At 44.0% G+C, this 15,151-nt stretch overlaps 1 protein-coding gene across 6 annotated transcripts in view; it reads right to left on the reverse strand.

The window, feature by feature from the left end:
- The window catches only part of ARHGEF10L (Rho guanine nucleotide exchange factor 10 like), a 763,679-nt gene that overhangs the window by 173,740 nt on the left and 574,788 nt on the right, over window positions 1-15,151 (reverse strand). The window lies entirely within an intron of this gene.

Raw genomic sequence — 15,151 nt, forward strand, 5'->3', positions numbered from 1 at the left:
GACTGCATTCCTCCGGATCTTTTTCGCGATAATATCAATGTCTGGGGCCCAGTTTTGACTCTGGTTTTAAATGCTGCAGTGAGGGAGGGCGTCTTGCTATCATGGTCCTCTCCCATCATAGTCCTGATATTCAAAAAAGGTGACAAGCGCAATCCACAGAGCTATCGTCCTATTTCACACTATGACACAGTAGTCAAGGTCCTTGGTAGGGTCATTTTAGATACACTATCACTGTGGGCAGACACAAATAAGATATTATCAGAGGTTCAATATGGTTTTAGGCTGGGTGAATCAACAATTGACCAGTGCCTAAAACTTTATTTAATTGAAAAAAATATATTGTGGCCCAGCTAGGATCCTTGCACCTGGCTTTTCATGGATCTCAAGTCCACTTTTGATAGGGTCAATTGCAGGAAGTTATGGGATCTGCTCTTTTTGCTGGGTGCAGACCCTTTTCTTTCTTTGTCTGTAGGCTGTGGATTTCTTGCCCTTTGTCTTGAGATTCCAGTCCAATATATCTTCTTTTAAAAAACTGTCAAATATATGGCTTTTCGCCACTCGCTCCTAGTAGATTGTCTGTATTCTCTTTCTAGCAGGAACGCATAGTGCTAAGACGTCTCGGCAAACACACACTTTATAAATAGGCATCTGCAATGCAATAGGTCCCGCATTTATGTGAGTTTCATAATGCGACACCTATTGCATTACAAATGCTAGTTTGCATAAATGCCCATGCGGCGCTTTAACTTTAATATAAGCCGCGCCCCTTTCTTTAGACGAGCCATGTCTAAAGAAAGGGGCGTGGCCTCCATTAATGTGAAAGCGCGGCATGGGGCGCTTTTACAAAAAAAAAAAGTTTGTCCAAACAAATGCTTTTTTTTGTAAAAGCGCCCCATGTCGCGCTTTCACTTTAATGGTGGTCACGCCCCTTTCCTTAGACTCGACTTGTTTAAGGAAAGGGGCACAGATGATATTAAAGTGTAAGTGTGGCATGGGGCAATTGAAAAAAATAATTTAAAAAAAACATGCAGCCGCGTTTGGCGCAGCAAGTAAAGCAAAGGCACGGCTGTACTATCAGCGTGGCGTGCCGTGCTATGTAAAACAAATATATAATAAAGCTGTCGGGAGAGAGCATGTCACATGTCCTGCCTGCAAAAGCAGACATGCGAAAACCATTAAACGAAATAGTGCTAAGAGGCTGATAATTAAATCCTACCAAACTGCAACACGTTAGTGGGGGTGTCCTCATGGAAGGTTACAAGTGAAGACAAGCTGATACTAAGGAGGGAATAACAAGCCTAATTACAAATCAGACGCCAGCATTTACGAAGGACAATAATACAAGTCAATGACAAATAGGGCGGAGTGTGGGTGGGTCTTCAAGTGCATACCACAATACAGAATACCTCGCAGAGCAGCGCATGTGCTGCTCAGGCTCGACCTAAAATGTTTACTTATTTACTATATTGTACTCCTCTTAGCGAATCTACATGCTTGCACCACTGCCACAGTAAGATACTCACAGGGGGTGGGCATCATTGAACATTTTATATCTACAAGGGGAGGGTGTCAAGGGTGTGTATTTGCGTCCTTCCTGTTTACCCTTTTCATCAATAGCCTGGAACACGCTCTTCTCTCAACACGCCCTATTAACTACAGGCGTTGAAAGCTCACTTTGCCACTGGATTCAAGCTAGACTGGCTGATGAGTGGTGTCACCCCGAAACTGGTCCCAGGACGCTTGTTTCCGGTCCAGGAAAGACCTGGCTTGGAAGTTCGGGCTAGACTGTTCCCATGATGCACATGGTCAAGACTGATTTGCATATGGCTGGGTCTGAAATGTGGTGGCAAAGTGAGCTAAAAAGAATGACAATAGATTCAACCCAGATCTATGACTGGCGAAAAGCGTCTGCAAAGTTTCAGCGCTTCGTCCATCATCTCCTTATGTTTGCGTGGCAAGCTACTCCACACATTTATTTATTTTGAAATGTTAATATGGCGTGAACAGAACCCTTGCGGGTATCAGAGTGCACATCTAGGAAGCTAGCAAACTCTCCGGGACAGCAACTTGTTCACAACTAATGTCGCAACATAAGAACATAAAGGGTATATTTGTAGACCACGCATTTACCCTCTAAATCTGTTGAGATTGTTACCCAATTTAATTGTACTCGTATTATCACCCTTGGAAGAATAAAAGGCAGAACAGAGCAGTTGGGATTCAAATAGTGCTTAATTTGTGCCGGTGCTAAGCGCTGGCACCTATTTCTCAGGGCCGGGTCTATAGCATTGAGAGCCATGGGTATGCTCCTGAGAAGTGTTGCAGGTGCCGACTTTTTCATGGTGAAGTTTGATTCATTATTTGAGGCGCGATCGGAGTCTCTCAGCTGCAGAGCAAGGAGTGAAGCGACGAGGGGGGCTGTAGTTGGAGGCACCTTCAAGGCTCTGCAGGGATAGGCAGGCCTCGGCACGAATGGAACAGGCAGGCCTCAGCGCGAGTCGATTTCCGGGGAACTCCTGGCAGCGTGAGAGTCTGAGAGCTGGTTGGTTGTCCCCATCCAGGCCCCCGGCCGCAAAGGAATCTTCCAGAATAGAGAAGCCGGAGCAGTTGAGTTCGATGAGAGGACACAGAGAAAACAGAGGAAGTGTCAGAGGAAAGGAACCGTCGTGAATCCCCTAAAACCTCCTGGTAAGAGAGAACTGGGTAAAAGGTCAGTGCAGTTGGTGAAATGGGTCCATGTTAAAATTATATACATTTTCAGTTTTCCCAGATGTGACAAATTGAAACTTCTTTGCTAACAAACGTGCAGATTACTGTGTGCTGGGGCTTATTTACGATAGGCAGATAAACTACCATGATTAGCACAGACACAAATGCCATATTTTGTGTACACATTAGGAAAAAATGGTGCAAAGAAGAGGCAGTGATGGAGAAGAGTGCTTTGAGCTAGTGGAGCGTGTTTGCTTGAGCAGAAGGAAAAGAAAGTCCTCTTCCCTGATCTTTACAAATACAGAATTAGTCTCTTACAAGAGCCTGGTGTTCCCCCTAAAGATCTGTTTCTGAATATTTTAAAAGGAAAAAGGCGCACACAGGCCAGTCCAAGCCCAGCTTTTCTAACTGCCATCTCCAGCTGGTCATTCCGGTAATTCACCGAAGGGGCAGTTTGCCTTCAGGCCCAATGTGGTGCGCGCTCTGTCAGAGATGGTGCTCGGTGCTGGCGGAGGCAAATGTTGCATTCCGAGGTCTCCAGGCTACCTTTCACTATCACTTCCACTATGTGCACACAGGGGAAGTGCAGAACCCGCACTTCACAGAACAATGCCATGAGTGCACAGCCCGTCATTCAGGCTGCAATGATGAGCATTATTAACATGCCATTGTGGCCACCACAGGAACGTGCATCCCACAAAGAGCAGCGTTACACTCTGGAACAAGCTCCACACAGGCACAGCCCTCCCTCCCCCCCTCTCAATCACACTCTTAACTCCCAGGTCCTGTGACTCCTCACAGAGGAGCTGGCACTGAGTTGTTATGATTATGTTGTGGTGACAGGGAGGGATGTATGTGTCTCAGTTTTGTCAAAGGACCTTACAAAGTATTTATTTAGGATTTTATTTGCAGGGGCTGATCTTATGACTACTTTTCTTGGTTTCGAATTAACCAGGAGCGTAGTTTCCACTGATGCAGCAGGTGCAGTGGCACCAAGGCTCATTCAGTTGGACTACTGCTATGGTTTACAATCCAAACAGCAGCTAGGAGTGGGCTGTGGGTAGGGGCATTTTCTGCTTTGCACTAGGGTCCATGACACGCTGGCTACGCTATTGGAACAAAATGTTATAAAATCAAATCTTGGCTTCCCAGTCCAAAAAGATATTACCCTGATCAAGCTACTCAACCACCGTGTCCCACTTCTGTTTGCCATGGTCGGGATTCATACACTTTGCTCTCCCGCTGTACTATTTTGCACCAACATTTGCACTTCAGCCTGATATGCAAAAAACAGCTAATTACTGAATGATATGTGAAAATTGAAGTTTGCAACGGTTAACATGTTCAAAGGTATTGATTACATGGTGGGCAATCTATAGAAATGTGAGTGGAAAACTCTATTGCATCAGAACCAAACTGCATAATTTGGACCCAGTAGTGCTTCAAAACAGCTTACATTCAGATTTTAGCGCTATATACCCAACGTTCTTTTACAAAACAAGCAAGAACAGAAGAATGACCAATCATGGCAAGAGAAAGAAAGTTAAACTCACAGACGTTGATTGTTTTGAAACCTTACCAACTATGTTTCTTTAAAAAATACACAGTGCATTGGCAAAAGAAAATGAAAAGGACGGAGTACAGTTTGCGTGTATTAGGCAAAAACTAAGTTGACATTCTAGCCACGTCAATAAATAAACACTCAGGCGTGACTTCACACCGGGCTTGACACACAAAATCATAATCACAAGCTTTTTGTAATCACTGAAACCGCAACTCAGCACTTTAATCAATTTATTTAAAAAAATGAATATAGAAGTTAATATTTCATCAATGAAAGCGTTATCGCCATATCTTGGCGTTAATATTTGCGAAGGGTTCGAGTGTTTCAAGAAAGAAACACACCAGGTTTTGGTTTACATCCTGGCAGCAGCATCAGCCTCCAACACCGCTGAAGACTCCTCAGCGGGTAGGTTGGTGGTCACTTATCCATCAAGCAAACTTCCCACATAACTCGACCTTTGATTATACAGAGAACCAGGCGCACCGGAGCCTCGTTCCCATATATAATATTATGTTATATTGATTTGTTTAGGACACTAATCACTCAAGCGGGTATTGAGACGCTTGGACAGGTGTGTAGGTGTGAGGCCCCTAAGTGCTTATGTGAAGAGCCAGGGCTTCAGCTTCTTGCAGAACTCAAGAAGTGAGGAAGCAGCTCTGATGTGTTGAGGATTATGGGTGTGAACGGAGCTAATAAATGAAGTGGGTGGAGCCACTGGAGGAAGTGGACGGAGCCGGGGGAAGTGGGTGTGGCCTCCTAAAAAAATATGAGCACCTGCACTTAATATTTTACAAATTAAGCACGGAATTCAAACCTCTGACTAACGCTTCAAACGGGGGTCCCTTGAGGCCTCACCACTCAGACACACATTCCTAATCTAAAACAAGCTGAAACCCCTTGAAGTCCATTAGAGGTTAACATGAAATCCAACAAACCATGAAGAATCCCTGCTTCTGGCGCACCAAACACTGAAAAGCACCCGCTGTTCCTGTCCATAAGCCACAGCCATGGTCACCAACAGAGTTAGAGCAAAACCAGATTCATACAACAGGAATCGGGTCACCATACTTCAAAAACATGAAAAATACCACGGCCAGGGCGGTTAATGTAGTCAGCCAAGAGAGAAGCCAGCCACAACGCCATCACAGAACACCTGCAGAGAGCGCCCAGTCCAATCATAAATCACCGTCAAAACACTGCCCATCAAACACCGGGCCTCTGGAAATGCCCATCAGGAAGAGAAGGACAGACACTGATTGTTCAGCAGTACAAACAGATCTACCTGCCCTCTCCTTTAAATACCCTGCTTCTCGAACTTCTCTGGCCACGCAAACGCATGGCAAAAGCCAGTGTTTAAACGGCACGCTAGAGGATATTTTTTCCAAGTTTCTTTATCGACCGGCGGAGAGTGGGCGTAATCGCAGGGTTGGTGTGTCAATTAAACAAGCAGAGGTTCGGAAGTGTAATTGGAAACATCAGGCTACCTCTTGGCTCAACGTATTTTGCCGACGATCACACAATTGCATCAACTGGGAAACCAGGATCCTAATGGGCAACTCTTTGGTCTACATTCAGCAGATTGGCCACTAAACCACATATCTTCTGCAGGGCCCAGTCATTTAACAAAGAAATGTGAATATACTTGTGCAGAAATGTGCATCTTATTGTTTTACAAAACATTTATAATCCATTTATTTTTTGCAGACGATGGATGAAGTCCCCAGTTGTTCCTTAATGTGCTTTGAGGAAGCAACTCCTTTGTATCTTCTGGAACACTGGACAATGCGGTCAGGTTTCTGTGTAAAATGGTTCTCAGGAAAGCTTCAAACAGCGTCGAATAACCGAGGTAAGTAATAAAATGAACGAAACCCCCCACCGGAGCAGTTGAGAAAGAAATAGCCTCACAATTGCGACTGTAAGGAAACAGGTCTGCATTTTCTTTCTTTCTCTCAGACTGCGCGGGAATGGTTTTCCTATTTGCAGACATGCTGTGAGCTTGTAACATACAAAGACCTGGGCATTGGTGAAACATCTTTTGATGTGAAATGTATCTGCTGCTGACAAGGCGGAGACGCGGCTTGCCAGATATTGTATGGTACAACACTGCCATCTGTAGGCACTAGACGATCATGCAATTTCTGTAAAATACATGGATGCATTTCAGTCAATAAAACAGTGGAATAAACCAACGCCTACAACGCGATGGTGCCATCACAAATCATACAGCTCTCATTCCCTACAGGAAACACAGACCCCACCATTCCCCCAAACACACAAACTAGCTGGGAGAATGATAATGTAAAAGTAAGGAATGCAATAAACAATGGCAACCCAGGAACCCCTTGAGAGCTTGGGTAAATATTAACCAAATAACAAGAGGCTGACAAAGGGATCATTCAAACCCTAACTTATGTAATGAAACGAACAGATTTGATCAATAATACATACATAAGGGTATCTCTTAGTACTAAGCATCAAAGCGATAAAAAAAAACTCAACACTCGGGTGCATACAAGAAAACAAACATAGTTTATTTCAGGTCAAACAAAAGAAACAAACAGAAATGAGAGATTACACAAATTTCAGAATCCAACCGCCCAAAAATTGTACCATCAAGTTCATAGATAGGGCCAAAAGTACTGTTGGTTCACTCTTACAAGAAGAGAGTTCGACCAGGGCCAAATCGGTTGATAAAATGATTTGTGTGTTGACAATAGCCAAACTGGTTTCAAAGAAGCAAGTAGTGGACAGGTATCAACATTTTGGCCTTCCTCTCGGGTAAGACCCCCAACACAAGAAACAAGTTCACTACCTGCCTGTCTGTTTAAAGAACAAGAACATCCTCCTCCTTGGAGATTTTAATATACATCTGGACAACAGCAGCAGCTCTTTGACGAACCTATTAGTGGAAGATATGGCTATCTTGCAGTTATCTCAGAGAGTCCACCAACCAACACACATTGCAGGACATACATTAGATTTGATATTTTCTAATATCGAATCCACTGACATTGACCCTTTAACACCATTGTTATGGACCGATCATTATATGATCACCTTCCGCATTAACCTCCCCATCCCCCAGACCAAAAAACACAGTGCACTTACAGCAAACACGAGTAATTGGAAATCCTTCACACCTGATAAATTCAGAAATCATTTCTCACATCCCTCCTGTACAAGTACTAATATCCATGAGGAAATAGACCTCCTTCACAAAAACATTAAAAATGCACTTGAACATTGTTCGACCACCCAATCCCGTCACAAACCTGGCAACAAAAAATCAGAGAGATGGTACGGACCTAAGATTAAACTCTTAAAAAGAAATTGCACCTCCCTTGAGCATAAATGGAGAGTATCCAAGACAGATGAGACCAAAGACAGCTTCAGGAAAGCACAAACACTCTATCATAGGGCGATCAGAAATGCAAAAAAGGACTACTTCACACGCAGAGTATCCGAGAATAAAAATTCCTCAAAAGAACTTTTTAAAATTGTCAGAGAATTATGCAACCCAACCAATCTCTCCTTACATCTTACTCCTTCACAGGAGAACTGTAACAAACTTAATGACTTTTTCTGTGAAAAAATTGATACCATCTATGCCTCCTTTCCAAAACCAGGGACAGTAAAAAACGAACAAAATGTACCAACCGTTGCACATACCATCTGTCACAGTTTTGGCCCTTTTACAGAAGAGGAGGTAGAAAAAGTCATGCTTGAGGTCAAGTCGGGTTCACCACTTGACCCATGCCCACATTACATTTTTTCCCAGCTAACCCCTGTAATATGTCCAGAAGTCACTAGAGCACTTAATCTCTCCCTTAGTTCTGCCGAATTCCCAAAATCATGGAAACAGGCCCTAGTTACCCCTTTAGTAAAGAAGGCTGGGGCAGATGTAAACAATCCGGCCAATTACAGACCAATATCCCAGTTACCTTATTTATCAAAGGTCCTGGAGAAGTTGGTCAACAGACGACTTTCCACATTTTTGGAAGTCAACTGCTTGCTGGACGCTTCACAGACAGGGTTCCGGACAAACAATAGCACCGAAACCACACTCCTAGCGGTGACAGACAGTATTAGAACCAAGGTGGATCAAGGTAAAACAGTCGCTCTGATACTCCTTGATTTATCAGCGGCTTTTGATACCGTACCTCACGATCAATTATTGAACACCCTGGCAGAGAAAGGAATCCAAGACAAAGCACTAGGTTGGTTACAATCGTTCCTAGCGGATCGAACCCAATCAGTTCGCTTGGGTGACTACACATCCCCTCCGTGACCTATAAAATGCGGAGTTCCTCAGGGGGCGTCGTTGAGCCCAACCCTGTTCAACGTGTTCGTCTCCTCATTGGCAACCATCAGCAAAAAGTGGGGTGTCAAAATGTGCTCCTATGCGGATGACACCCAGCTGATGGTCACCATTGATGAAAAAGATGACTCTAAAACCAGACTGACGAACTGCTTGACTGAGTTGGCAATTTGGATGCAGGACCACTGTCTCAGACTAAATGCTGACAAATCTGAAATTCTATTGTTCGGCAGAGGCACACAGGCCTGGGACAACAGCTGGTGGCTGAGCGACTTGGGCTTGCCTCCCAACCCTACTGCAAAAGCCAAAAATCTAGGAATAACACTGGATAGGGACTTATCCATGAAATCCCATGTTTCCATAGTTTGCGGCAGAGGCTTCGGCCTTCTGAAGATGCTTAGACGAGTCTTTCCTTGGGTTCCGACAGATTGCAGGAAAACACTAGTCCAATCACTATTGATGAGTAGGTTGGACTACGGCAATTCCCTGTTTGTGGGAATGGCAGATTACCTCTTCTCCAAATTACAGATGGTTCAGAATGCCGCTGCCAAAGCCATCTGTAATAAAAGAAAATACGACTCAGCCAAAAACTGTATGCGTGAGCTTCATTGGCTTCCAATGCGACAACGAGCCATTTTTAAACTGTTGTGTATTTCACACAAAGTACTCCACGATACAGACCCCATCATCCTACATGACATGATCAGATTTCATAAACCCTCTAGAAACCTACGATCTATGACGTCAGGTAGAGCATCCATCACCCGAGCTCGGACTGTCAAGATGGGAGAACGGGCCTTCTCTCACATTGCCGCAACAAAGTGGAATGAGTTACCCCCAAACTCAGAACAACTGACTGCTTCCTCTCATTTAGGAAACAACTAAAGACATTCCTCTTCCCCAGGTCAGATCAATAATTCTCAACTAGTGCTGCCGTTAAAATCACCTGCAAACTTTTTCTCAGCGCTGTGATGTCCTTTCAGGATGAATGTTTGCGCTTTACAAATAAAATAAATACAAATACAAATAAATGACCTAAGTCACAAACTGGAGAAAAGCAAGCTGTCTCAAGCTCAACACTGTCAAGACAGAAGTATCAATTTTCAGCAAGAACACATCACCATGAGACTCCAACCAAGGCCGGCCAACACAGACCCACACACAGCATCATTGCCAGGAACCCCAGAATAATCATAGACATCAAACTGAACATGACTGCACAAGTCAATGCTGCACAAGTCAATGCTGTCCCTGCATCCTGTTTCCACATCGAAGATGCCGAAGAAGATTTTATGGTTCCCAAGCAGCATTAGAAAAACTGTCACTCATGCCCGAGTCACCTGCAAGTTGGACTATGTGAACACCCTCTACACCAGAGGTCTTCAAACTTTTTGATGCCCCCCCCCCTGTGACTGACTGACTGACTGACTGACTGAAATGCTTGTAGAGCGCACGAATGCCGTGGCATCTTGGCGCTAAAGATACAGAGAGTAGGGGCAGGCCGTGGGGCAGATTGTATTAAGTAAAAAGCCAGGTCTTTAGATCCTTCCTGAAGCTCATTTTGGATTTTTGGGCACGGAGTGCTGGGGGTAGCGAGTTCCAGATTTTAGCTGCCTGGTAGGAAAAGGACTTCCCCCCCCCATCGGGCTCTGTTTATTCTGGGTTGACAGACTAGATCATGGGTGGCCGACCTCAGTGTAGGCAAGGGTACATATCGGGCCAGTAGATTATTGAAGTCGTCAGGTCCCTTGCCGTGTATAGATCGGTGAACCAGGCAGAGAGCTTTCAATTGAATGCGGAGTCTGACTGGGAGCCAGTGCAGTTCCCGAATAGCTTTGGACGTAGGGTGACGTCTGGGGAGATTCAATAAGGCTCTGGCCGCCGCATTTTGGATTGCCTGGAGTTTAGACACTGTTTTTCACCTGCTCCCAGGTAAAGGGAGTTACAGTAGTCTATCCAGGACATTACAAGGGCTCCCATCACCATTTTTCTTAGCATGTCCGGGATGTAGGGTAGGACTTTCCTGAGCAATTTGATGCTGTGGAAACAGGCGGAAGTCACCTGATTCACCTGGGCTTTGCATTAGAGTTCCTTATCTAATAAGAAGCTGAGGTTTCTTACCTTGTCTACGGGGAGAGGGCAAACTCCTGCTTCTGGGGGCCACCATAGGTTGTTCCAGATGGAGGGTTTGTGGCCGAACTCGATGACTTCAGTTTTATCTGTGTTCAGTCTTAAAAAGTTATTGCTCATCCAGTTCTTAACCTGAGTAAGGCAGTTCCTAAAACACTTCGCCGTATCGTCAATGGATTGTGAGATGGACACAATGATTTGTGTGTCGTCGGCGTAAGACACCAATTGTAGGCCATGGGATCTAATCAGGGCAGCTAAGGGGGTGACATAAAGATTGAATAGGGTTGGTGACAGTGCCGAGCCTTGTGGGACTCCACCCGGAAGAGAGAATTCGGCGGATTGTAGACCATTCCAGATCACCTGGTTGGTGCGGAGAGTTAGAAAGGAAGTGATGAGGGCCAGGGCAGGTCCGGTGAAACCTAGGGACGCAAGTCTTTTTAATAGGACGGAGTGATTTACGGTGTTGAAGGCCGCTGTGAGGTCTAATAATATCAGGGCCGACCGCCCACCTTCGTCCATGGTTTTGCGAATTTTTTCAGTGGCCACGATAAGGGCTGATTCCGTGGAGTGTAGGGGTCTGAAGCTATGTTGTGAGGAATCGAGTAGCTTCTTTGCCTCCACATGCCGCATTATTTCCTGGTTCACAGCTTTTTCTAAGACTTTTGCAGGTAGGGGCAGACAGGAGATCAGGGCCGGCGCTAGGCATGGGCAGCGTGGGCTGTCGCCCAGGGCCTCGCAGCCAGGGGGCCTCGCGCTTTCAAATACTTCAGAGTTTGGAGGCCCAGGGGGCCCGGAGGCCCAAGGGATTTAATCAATATCTGCCTGCCGGTCTCTCTTGGCCTAATCGCTGCATCTGCATGAGGATAGCAGCGATTAGACAGGTCATTCAAGAGCCCTCACCTGTGAAGTGCGCCCTGCCCCTGGTTGAATAAGAAGCAGGATAACCTGCAGGGCACTAAAGAAAAGATAGAATGACGCGCCTCACACTGAAAACAGCTCAGCTCATCCAGGACGAGGGAAAGGGAGCACAGAGTGAATGAAAGGGGTGTGAAATACGGAATCAAGTGAGAGGGGGCGGGGGGAGCAGATAGGTGTGAGATAGCAGCCAGACAAGAGGTGCAAGAAGAGGAGCACAATCAGAATGTAAAATTGGCTTAACTAGGGCTTTCAGTGTGTTAGGTCCCTCGAGTCTAATCTTTACCTGGTGGTAAATTAAAATCGACATTGAAACAGGCCCCTATCGGACCCTATATTCATGTCCTTTACTTTACTTACAAAAACAATGATCCTGTATCAGCACAATAATTGTATAACATAGTGGCCGGGTTGGACATTAGGGCAATCAGGCAGTGTGTAATGGTCTAATCTGCCAGGTTAGTATTTGACCTGTTTTTTGGGCTGTTTGTTTGCCTGCTTTATGGTCAGATAAACATATTTTTAATGTTGATTTTCATGATATTAAAACAAACATTGCCTGCAGCAAAATCAAATCTATGCAATCTCCCATACCAACGTAAACAGCATGTCTTTACAAGTTAAAAGCTGCCCTAATTTTGACACTTTTCTAGCTAACTAATTCACTAATGGGGGCCACTTTTATTTTTCTCCTCTCCTTTGGAGCTCTCTTAGTGCCAGAATCCCCGATTTGCATATCATTTTCATTAATCCCATTCAATAGAACAATAACTAGGTTAAATTCATTTAATGTATTTCCACTTATGTACGTATTTTATTAGGATTTTTAAAGCTATTTCTAACCATTTTACTTATATATCAAAACTAGGTAAGTTGCTTCTTGCAAAGCGGCTTCAAACAATGCCATATAATTAATGTCCAATTGATATTACCTCCTATGAGGTCACTTCCTGTCAGGTTAAATCTTATGCAAATTATAGGGGCCTCGCATGTTCCTATTCTGCCCGGGGCCCCACAAATCCTAGGACCGTCCCTGCAGGAGATAGGACAATAGTGTTTGGGCTCAGAAGGGTCAAGGGAGTCTTTTTTGAGAATAGGTCTGATACAGGCCATTTTCCAGTTTTTTGGAAACTCTCCTTGAGAAATGATTTTATTGAGCAGAGGAGTCAGGGTATTCGCGATGGTCTCAGGTATTTGATGCAGGACGTAAGGGGGGCATGGGTCCAGTGGAGAGCCAGATTTCATCTGGATATTTAAGTCATACACTTGCTGTTTCTCGAGTGCAGAGAAGCTGGAGAAGCAGGGGTGGGTTATATCGGTATGTCCAACTTCGTTAGAGGGTGTACCGGATACCATGGCGCTAAGGTCGTCATATACTGTTTGTACTTTCTTTTGGAAGAAGGTGGCCATTCCATCAATAAAACTCTGATCAGAACTAAAAACTGTGTTTCGAGGAGTTTTTGTTAAGTGAGCAACAGTTTAAAAAAGTTCTCTGGAGGAGTTTGTAGAGTTTTGAATTTTTTTCTGTGAAATAAGCGGATTTTGTTTGGACTATAGTAGTTTTATACTCCTGTAGAGTTTTTAAATATTGCAGGTTTTTTTCGTGGCTGTAGTCAGAGCGCCAGGTCCGCTCTGCGCGTCTGCACTTAATGTTGACTATTTTTACCTCAGCCGTATACCATTGGGCGGTAACGAGACATTTTCTGGGTTTCTTTGATTCAATTGGGGCCAGCTTATTGACTGCTTCGGTGATCCATTTGTTGAAGTTGGAAGCCCAATCTTCGCTGTTGCCACATTCAAAGTCAGGGGGATTTCTATCCAGTGTCTCAGCGAGTAGGTTGGATGACATTTTTTTCCAAGGACGGGATGTTTCAGGAGGTAGGTAACTTCTGCGCTTATTTATAGGATTTTTTATTTGTAAGTTAAAAAAGATGGCATTATGTCAACATTTGTTGGGCGTACGGACCCCCTCCTGACAAAAATTTCTAGAACCTGATACTGCTCATCATCGACGACCATAAATGCCCCAATTCCCATGGCAAATCATTTTTTCATGGTATGGAAATAATATTAAATAGTGTTTAGCAAACCAAAGGTTTGTCGGTGACTGTGGTTCGGTGTCAGAGGCTTACCACAAAGTTCAAACAAAACATTTCCAAAAAGAATTACCTAAAAATGCACAATGGTACTTTATTTTTCGCAAACAAAACAATTTGACAAAACTTATTACGATGATAACACCTTCCTGAACAAATGTGATGGGTGTGCCTGTTTTTCTCCAGAGAAATGGTCAATCTGTGGTTGTACGTCATTAGTACCAGTAGAAGAGACAAATATAGCAATAAGCAATGAAACGAAACAAGAAAAGAATAGTGGCTGGGAATGTAGGCGTACACAACTGTCGCTTGCCCCTGAATAAGACACAGGAGTCGGGAGCATATGATAGTACATCTTTATTCTCTTGCTACCATACTCGTACTGACTTGTTCCCATTCCCGTGTTCTGTTTCCGCTCCCGCCCCTTCCTCCTTGCCTGCCCTGTCTCTAGACAGAGGTCAGGCAATGAAAGTTGACAAGTCCAGCTTTGCAAAGGACCTTCTACTGTGACTTTTGAACCGTTTGAGTAATACATTTTGTTTGTCAAAATCAGCATATTATGCGGCAGATGATGGGTTATGTGGCAAATGAGGCACATCTATAATTATGTTAAAATTGCAACGCCCACACAATCGCCTATTCAGCGGAATAGCTGTACACTAGTACCAAGCAGTACTGTATTTAGCTGTGTTATAAGGTTTCTTCCTTTAATGTTTAAGATAACAGCACCTAGATTTTGTGAGGCCCAGTCTGGCGCTGAATGAATGTTCCCATTTATTAATAATTTGTCCTATCATCCTTACATTTGTATGGCACTGACGGGCATTTTATGGGGCATACCTGAGCACAAGAGGATACTGACCAGTATTAAGGTGGTGCATGACATTGACTGACATGTGGCGGATTTCAGGGTGCGTAATACTACGGACGTATGACAATACGAATGGTATTAACAGCCACATATGGGGTGTGTGTATATATATATATATATATATATATATATATATAGACACACATCACTGGCGTTCAGATGATGGGTCAATACTGGGGCACATTATACCGGGATAAACAGTGGTATCTTGTGATACATTTTATTAACTGGAAACATATGTAATATCGGTCACATTTATTTTGTTGGAAATGAAGCAATAGTATTTTGGTACAATATGAGTACGTACTGAAAGTGACTATTTGGGTAGAAGTGAGTTTAGTGGCTTAAATGTAAAGATGATATAGGGAAGAATAATATTTTAATCAAATAGCAAACTGTTGAAAATCCCTGCGACCCCACCTTTACTTTAAAAATGGGGTCTAGAATCACCACCCACCCAACACTGTACAACATCTGCTTGATACCAAATCCATATTTACTGAAAGTTCGCCGGCCACCACTGAAGTAACAGTAAGAGTGGTATTAAT

This window comes from Lissotriton vulgaris, chromosome 5 (genome assembly GCF_964263255.1).
Source record: "Lissotriton vulgaris chromosome 5, aLisVul1.2, whole genome shotgun sequence".
NCBI classification, from domain to species: Eukaryota; Metazoa; Chordata; class Amphibia; order Caudata; family Salamandridae; genus Lissotriton; species Lissotriton vulgaris.